The sequence below is a fragment of the Lepidochelys kempii genome, chromosome 5 (assembly GCF_965140265.1).
Source record: "Lepidochelys kempii isolate rLepKem1 chromosome 5, rLepKem1.hap2, whole genome shotgun sequence".
Classification (NCBI taxonomy): Eukaryota; Metazoa; Chordata; order Testudines; family Cheloniidae; genus Lepidochelys; species Lepidochelys kempii.
In genome coordinates, this window is record NC_133260.1 from 27,108,001 (window position 1) to 27,116,985 (window position 8,985).

The window sequence follows — 8,985 nt, forward strand, 5'->3', positions numbered from 1 at the left end:
CAACTGTTTTTGCATTCATAATTCTGATTCCTTGATTTGAAACGTCATTGTTTAGATGAGCTTTCAGGACTCACATAGCAGGGATCACAACAGGGATACTGCTTTGGTCCAAACTTATTTCATGGGTTCACTCCTCAAATAGCCTAAGTTGGAATATCAGGGTGTGTGTACACTGCAATAAAACACCTGCGTTTGGCCTGGATCAGCTGACTCAGTTTTGTGGGGCTTGGGTTGAGCGGCCATAAAATTGTAGTGTAGCTATTTGGGCTCGGGCTGGATCCCAAGCTCTGAGATCCGGTGAGGGGGAGGGTCCCAGAGCTCAGGCTCCAGCCCCAGCCAAAACAGCTACACTCCGATTTTTGAGCCCCATGAGTACAAATCAGCTGACATGGGCCAGCTATGGGTGTTTTATCACAGTGTAGACATACCTGCAGTCTCTGCCTAGATTCCAGTGGGATGATGTCAGTAGGATGATATTAAAATCTTTGGAGCAAAAGCATAAGATAGCCTATTTATTTTCTAGCAAGCATCTAAACATGAGGTAACTGGAATTCCTCCTGAATCAGCTATGTATCAGCCAGGACTAACCTTGTTTGTATACTGTTCAACTGAGGCCATGTCTATGTGGGGACACTCAGAAAAGTTAAGGCAAATCAGCTGAAGTTGTGAAGTTAAACCGTAATTTAAGAATTTAGTTACAGAGAACTAAAGCCACTTTACTCCTGAATGAGAGCATCCACACAAGGTGTAATGTGCATTAACTGAGGGTATATTTACATTACAAGTGCTACAGGAGAGCAGCTGCAGCTATGCTGCTGTAGCACTCTAGTGCAGACACTTGCTACAGCGCAGAAAGGGTATTTCTGTCACAGCAGTAAATCCATGCCCTCGAGTGGCAGTAGCTAGGTCAACAACAAAATTCTTCCATTGACCTAGTTGCATCTCCAATGGGGGTTAGATTGAACTAACTATGTCACACAGAGTGTGAAATTTTTCACGGCCCTAAGCAATGTAACTTGGTTGGGCTAAATTTTAGGTGTAGACAAGCCTTATGCATATGACTTCACACCTTTTGCTCATTCACCTTCACTTTCATGAGTGTCCCCATGCAGACAAGCCCTGAGAAACAGAAGTCGTAGTTCTGAAATGGTCAGCCAGCTTCTGACTGAGGGCATTCAGGTTTATAACTAAGGGATTTTGAAGAGCATAGTTGGTGCAGAATTCCAGTGCATATGCAGCATCCCAAGCATGCATGTTAGTCCCTGAGAAGCTCTATTATCTCAGAGCACCATGTAAATGTTATCTTTGGCTATCTGACATTTCTCTAGCATGCCCAGACATGTCTTTGAAATGGCAGTTCCTGTGTGTTTTCTGTCAAAAGCTCCCCAATGCTGCACATTTGTTTCTATCCAGAAGGCTGTTAGCCCTAGGAAAGATTGTGTGGTGTTCCTCTGAATCCACTTGTTTCCAGTGAATAAGTAGGTATCAAGGTTCCTCCCCCACTCTGAACTCTAGGGTACAGATGTGGGGACCTGCATGAAAACCTCCTAAGCTTACTTTTACCAGCTTAGGTTAAAACGTCCCCAAGGTACAAATTAATTTTATCCTTTGTCCTTGGAATATCCACTGCCACCACCAAACTCTAACTGAGTTTACTGGGAAACATGGTATGGACACGTCTTTCCCCCCAAAATCCTCCCAACCTTTGCACCCCACTTCCTGGGAAAGGTTTGGTAAAAATCCTCACCAATTTGCATAGGTGACCACAGACCCAAACCCTTGGATCTGAGAACAATGAAAAAGCATTCAGTTTTCTTACAAGAAGACTTTTAATAGAAGTAGAAGTAAATAGAAATAAAGGAATCACCTCTGTAAAATCAGGATGGTAGATACCTTACAGGGTACTTAGATTCAAAACATAGAGAAACCCTCTCGGCAAAACCTTAAGTTACAAAAAAGACACACAGACAGAAATAGCCATTCTATTCAGCACAATTCTTTTCTCAGCCATTTAAAGAAATCATAATCTAATACATACCTAGCTAGATTACTTACTAAAAGTTCTAAGACTCCATTCCTGGTCTATCCCCGGCAAAAGCAGCGTACCGACAGACACAGACCCTTTGTTTCTTTCCCTCCTCCCAGCTTTTGAAAGTATCTTGTCTCCTCATTGGTCATTTTGGTCAGGTGCCAGCGAGGTTACCTTTAGCTTCTTAACCCTTTACAGGTGAGAGGATTTTTCCTGTGGCCAGGAGGGATTTTAAAGGGGTTTACCCTTCCCTTTATATTTATGACAGTAGGATTTTTCATTTTTATCAGAATCATAATGTGTACAGTTGCATAGCTATGTGAGACAGTCTGCAGAAAGGGAGTTGGCAATGAGACCTCTGGAATTTGATGTGCTAGCCAAGGTGCACAACTTCAATAATTAAAATTGCTTCCTAATCTCACCCAAGCACACTGCTGGTCTCGACATGATCTATTGTACTGTGCAATACTAAAGGCAACGTCTTTTAATATGGCTTGTGACATCCTGATACCCCAATATTCACCACTGTCATGTAATTAGGGTATGTCTTATACAAAGAACGTGAGGTGTCATTCTAAAAGTCTTGATCTGCTAGACAGTAATATCTCATTGGATTGTATGTGCTGTCATCGTATGTGAAGTTATGATGTTTGGCTATGTATGTTAAGGTTAAGTTAAGGAAGTTAAGGAAGTATGGGCTGGATGAATGCACTATAAGGTGGGTAGAAAGCTGGCTAGATTGTCGGGCTCAATGGGTAGTGATCAATGGCTCCATGTCTAGTTGGCAGCTGATGTCAAGTGGAGTGCCCCAGGGGTCGGTCCTGGGGCCGGTTTTGTTCAATATCTTCATAAATGATCTGGAGGATGGTGTAGATTGCACTCAAAGCAAATTTGCGGATGATACTAAACTGGGAGGAGTGGTAGATACACTGGAGGGGAGGGATAGGATACAGAAGGACCTAGACAAATTGGAGGATTGGGCCAAAAGAAATCTGATGAGGTTCAATAAGCATAAGTGCAGGGTCCTGCCCTTAGGACGGAAGAATCCAATGCACCGCTACAGACTAGGGGCCGTATGGCTAGGCAGCAGTTCTGCGGAAAAGGACCTAGGGGTGACAGTGGATGAGAAGCTGGATATGAGTCAGCAGTGTGCCCTTGTTGCCAAGAAGGCCAATGGCATTTTGGGATGTATAAGTAGGGGCATAGCAAGCAGATCGAGGGACGTGATCATTCCCCTCTATTCGACATTGGTGAGGCCTCATCTGGAGTACTGTGTCCAGTTTTGGGCCCCACACTACAAGAAGGATGTGGATAAATTGGAGAGTCCAGCGAAGGGCAACAAAAATGATTAGGGGTCTGGAACACATGACTTATGAGGAGAGGCTGAGGGAGCTGGGATTGTTTAGTCTGCAGAAGAGAAGAATGAGGGGGGATTTGATAGCTGCTTTCAACTACCTGAAAGGGGGTTCCAAAGAGTATGGCTCTAGACTGTTCTCAATGGTAGCAGATGACAGAACGAGGAGTAATGGTCTCAAGTTGCAGTGGGGGAGGTTTAGATTGGATATTAGGAAAAACTTTTTCACTATGAGGGTGGTGAAACACTGAAATGCATTACCTAGGGAGGTTATAGAATCTCCTTCCTTAGAGGTTTTTAAGGTCAGGCTTGACAAAGCCCTGGCTGGGATGATTTAACTGGGAATTGGTCCTGCTTCGAGCAGGGGGTTGGACTAGATGACCTTCTGGGGTCCCTTCCAACCCTGATATTCTATGATTCTATAATTCTATGTGTTACTGAAACATGTCATGAGGTTGAAAACACCCATAAGCAGCCTTTCAGGTCAGACAGTGAAAAGGCCAAACAATGTTAATGGCTTATTGAGGAAATGCACACAAGCACAAGGATTAACCCAGGAACTGTGTACAATAGAAACCTCTCAGAAGTAGCACTACACAATGGGAACTGTTTGACCCAGGTAACAGCAAAAGAGCTTTCCAGCAAGTGGGGAGATTTTATAAAAGGGGGGAAATGACATTATAGGGGGACCTCACTATCCCTACAACAGCACACCAGGAAACACCTGAGGAACAAAGACTAAACTGTGGGAAGTGATGGTCCCAGGCTAGAAGGATTTTTAGCCAGTGTATGAAAACCTGAGAAAGCCAAGGCAACTTGTGCCTTAAGAATCTGCCAGCCTGTTTATCACTCAGGGTGAGAATTTGCTAATTTATATCCTACCTGTCTAGTGTGTTAAGTTTAGTTTGCATTTTTTGTTTATTTACTAAGGTAATCTGCTTTGATCTGTTTGCTATCGCTTATAATCACTTTAGATCTATCTTTTGTAGTTAATAAATTTGTTTTGTTTTGTCTCTAAAACCAGTGCGTAACTCATACTTGGGCAGAAAGCTGTTGCATATCTCTCTCCACATTGAGGGAAAGGGTGAATTTTATGAGCGTACGCTGTATAGTTCTCTGTGCAGCACAAGACAAGACAATTTTATACTTTATACTGGTTTATACTCCAGAGGGGGTATGCACTTGTGTGCCGGGCAATTCTTTAGCTGAGCTCTCCCATGCAGAGCTGATCTCAGCATGTGTGTGAATATAGCTGCAGCTGGGTGTGTCCCTACATGTGTGTGTGCTGGAAGGGAGCTTGAGAGCCTGTCACAGCAGCACAGAGTAAGGGGAATCCATGCTAGTGGCACAGGCAGGCTCATTGGTATCCCAGTTCCAAGTGGCACCCCAGGGGGAACCCGTCACATGGATAAATGTAAATGCATCCATCTAGGAACAAAGAATGTAAGCTATAATTACAGGATGGATGACTTTATCCTGGGAAGCAGTGACTCAGAAAAAAAATTGGGGATCATGGTAGATAATCAGCTGAACATGAGAACCCAGTGCGATGCTGAGGCCAAAAGGGCTAATGGAAGCCTTCGATGCATAAACAGGAATTTTGAGTAGGAACAGAGAGGTTGTTTTACCTCTGCATTTGGTATTGGTACAACCACTGCTACTGTGTCCAGTTCTGGTGCCCACAATTCAAGAAGGATATTCATAAATTGGAGAGGGTTCATAGAAGAGCCATGAGAATGATTAAAGGGTTAGACAACATGCCTTATAGTGATAGACTCAAGGAGTTCAATTTATTTAGTTTAACAAAGAGAGAGTTAAGGGGTGACTTGATTACCGTCTATAAGTACCTATGTGGGGAACAAATATTTGATAATGGGCTCTTCAGTCTAGCTGAGAAAGGTATTGTATGATCTGATAGCTGGAAGTTGAAGCTGCACAAATTCAGACTGGAAATAAGGCGTAAATATTTAACAATGAGGGTAATTAACCATTGGAGCAATGTGCCAAGGGTCATGGTGGATTCTCCATCACTGGCAATTTTTAAATTAAGATTGGATGTTCTTCTAAAAGATACACTGCAGAACTTTTTAGGGGGACGTTCTATAGCCTGTGTTACACAGGAGGTCAGGCTAGATGATCATAATGATACCTTCTGGTTTTGGAATCAAAAGTCTATGGAACAACAGTTTTGTTTTTGGTTGGAATGCAGTACTAACAACATACTGCTCCCTAATAATCCTGGTTAGAGTATTTTAGTAAGTCTCTGAGTGCCTGATTCCTGTATGGTTTCTCATTCCATGGTATTCCATTGTGAGCAGTCAAGCTTTTGGTGAACTAGGATTACACATTCCTTATGAAAATCTCTTATAAAATGTATTAAGAATTTAGACCAGTTTGGGGTTCTAGAGAAATTGCCCTAAAAGCTATAGAACTTAATAGAGTACTAAATCCCTACTTATACAGGTTCATTGTATAGGTCCATAGAAAAGTTATCCTCTATTGAAGTCTGTAAGGCTGTTCCATAGGGGTTTGCAAGGAGAGAAACCCCAATTTTATATTCCATGTTGCTTAATTAATTTTGTTCCAAGCAAAGCAAAAATGTATGCCTGGTTAGCTGCTTTTTCATACCAATTAGCCTATCACAGACTTGTCAGAGTAGACATGGCCTGTTAACAGAGCATCACATATTTGTAAAATAGCCATTTTTATTTTCAAAGCAGTAACTGAGCAATTCCAGATATCTTCACTATTGGAGGATTCCTGCAAAAAATGAATCAGATTTTGTATTTGTTACATCCATCATATGCTCCCTAGCTGCATTTTAGAGCTGGGAAATATGCCAGAGAGTGGACATCACTACCTAAAAAGACCTGCACTGTAAAGGCATAAGCATATATGTGATAATACAGGACAAAGGGTTTTATATAGGTTTTTTGGCAGTGGGCTGTACAAATAATAAATAATGATGTACATTATTGTTGGCAACGTAATACTAGCATTTCCATGTTGTTTACTTTCTGCTAAATGCCAGGTATTAAACACCAATAGAATTTATTAATGATTTTAACTGGAATAAAAAATAAATCATGAAATCAGGCACCTGATTTTAGTTATGCACGATGCTTTAAAGACATATAATGAAATGTGTGGGGTTTTTTAATTAAATGAAAAGATGAATCATAATTTGAACTGAACAGCTGTTCAGTGAGGCAAACAAGTATATCAATAAACTGTATTTTATAAGGGTTTTCTTACACAGAGGAAAGAGCAGAATATTATGAAATTGTGAAGGAGAAAAAACTGAGCTCTAACGTTAGAACCAGAATAAGGATGGGATTTTCAGAGGTGCCTAAGGGAGTTAGGCACCTAAATCACAGCAGGTGTTGGGCATCTAATTCCTATACACTTATTTGAAAATCGCAGCCTGGTAGCATAGTTTCAAAAAAGGAAGTTCTGGAATATATCTGCCAGCAGTTTTGCACTAGCAATGTGGGTGGTCTCCATGAAAAGACCTGGGAGACCAAGGTAAGTGATGCAATGAAAAGGCAAATATCAAAACACATGCTGAAAAACAAGAGGCAAAGACCTGGAGAAGTTGCAAAAGAACGTTCTCTTTTTAGAGCACCAACATTTGCTGGTCCCTTTGCTAGAATGCTGGCATCCTCTTCCCATCATACAGGCACTTCAGTGGCCTGGTTCATTTGTATGCTCAGGAAGTAGGACGTTACTCTGCTTGCTGATTGGAATTGGTTGATTTAGACCCGAAATTAGTCAGGTCCTCTGGGAAGGGAGTAGTAAGGGGCTGGCCACTTTGCAGTTGGCCACCTAAGGGCTGTTTTAGCCACACTGCCTGCCATATTTCTAGTGTTGATCTTTGGTTAATGAGGCATGTTGACCACATCTGTTCCTTCTCACCACCTCCTGGTCTGAGTCAGAACTTTTGCTGACCTCTTGTTCTTAGTGATGCATTTTCTAAAAATCTTTAAAAAACAAAACTGTTCTTATTTTCGTTTCTGGTTAGGATTTTATTGTTGTTGGTTTTTTTTGTTGTACTTTGGTAATTCCTAGCAGTTTTTTTAAATTAAGGACTTGGAATCCCACAAAACAATCCCCCTACCCCACCACCACCTCAGCTCCCAGGTCTGCATACTGAATTATGCCAAAGACACCAGGATTCAAAGTCTATGCTTCCTGTCCTTGCTCGTTTTCCATTAGCGACAGACACCAACATTGTACTGTTTGTGGGGAGCCCACATCACTTCCAGGTGTAGTATCTGCCTCTCCTTCCCTGCCTGCACCCAGGAAGTCCAAGCTCTCTGCCTCAAAAAGAACCTCATGGAGGTCGCGATGGGGTAGAAGTCGGTTCCAGTCCGGAAAACCCCCCGCTCCTTACATCAGCCTGAGCGATCCAAGAGTGCTCCCCCTATTGTGGAGCCTCCATCCGGATCCTCTGGTACCAGTGCTATGGACCCCTTGTCTGGGACTAGCCATGCACCATGGAAGCATGTGCGTAAGCATGGCAGTAAGTCTTCCTCTAAATCCGAGAAGGATCCTGCACCGTCCATAACTTCTGGCCACTTGCTGGATCCATGTACCCCTCCTGCTTCAGCTCCGCTGGTGTCCTGTGAATTGTTGGTCTTGACTAAGGCAACTTATGGAAGAGACACGAAAGGGGGCACCAGTTAAAGGGGGGCACCTGACTTCGCCCCCAGCCCAGGGCCTCCACGCTCTGCCTTTTCCCTCCCCATCATTACCTGGGGGGGCTCTGTCCTCCTGCTGTGCTGGAAACCGCAGTGGTTAAAGAAGAAGAATGTAGGGTCACCTGGTGGCCCCATGTCGGCAGTGCCTCCAGCACCGTTGTGCCAGCCCCTGCCCTGCACCCAGCCCTTCCACGCAGCTGCATCTCCTGTCTGGGGTCTGTACAGCCCTGCCGGAGGACAGGGCTGGGGGCGGGGCTGGGGGCAGTACAGCCATGTTGGAGGAGTTGCTGGCATGGGGCGCTGGCTGCTGGGAGCAGGAACCCCATGTTCTGCTCCTTTCACCACTGTGGTTACTGGGAGAGCCTCGCAGTTCATTTCAGTAACTGAACTGCAGGCTCTCCTGGGAACTGCAGTGGTGAAAGAAGCAGAACATGGGGCCACCCAGCGGCCCCATGCCGGCAGCTCCTCTGGTGTGGCTGTACTGCCGGCAGCCCTGGCCTCCGGCAGGGCTGTGCAGACCCCAGACAGGAGACACAGCCACGTGTAAGGGCTGGGGGCGGTACAGCCATGCTGGAGGAGCTGTGGCCCCACATTCTTCTCCTTTCGCTGCTGTGAGTCCCTGCTGAATGTGCCACCCCACAGGCATCTGGGGAGGGGCATGTGACCCTTCTTGCCCCTCCCAGATGTCGCCTTTTGGTCCCATCAATAGACCGGATACCATTGACTCCAGGGAGACGCAGAAGTACTCCTAGCCCTCACGGACTGTTAGTCCCAGGAGGAGCAAGGTCTTCATGTGTCCCAGTGCATTCACCTCTGCGGAGGGCTCCATCTCCTGCATTACATCTACCTTGTGCTGGCCGTACCTTTCTAACACATCCCTTTCCAATGGCTCCATCGGCACT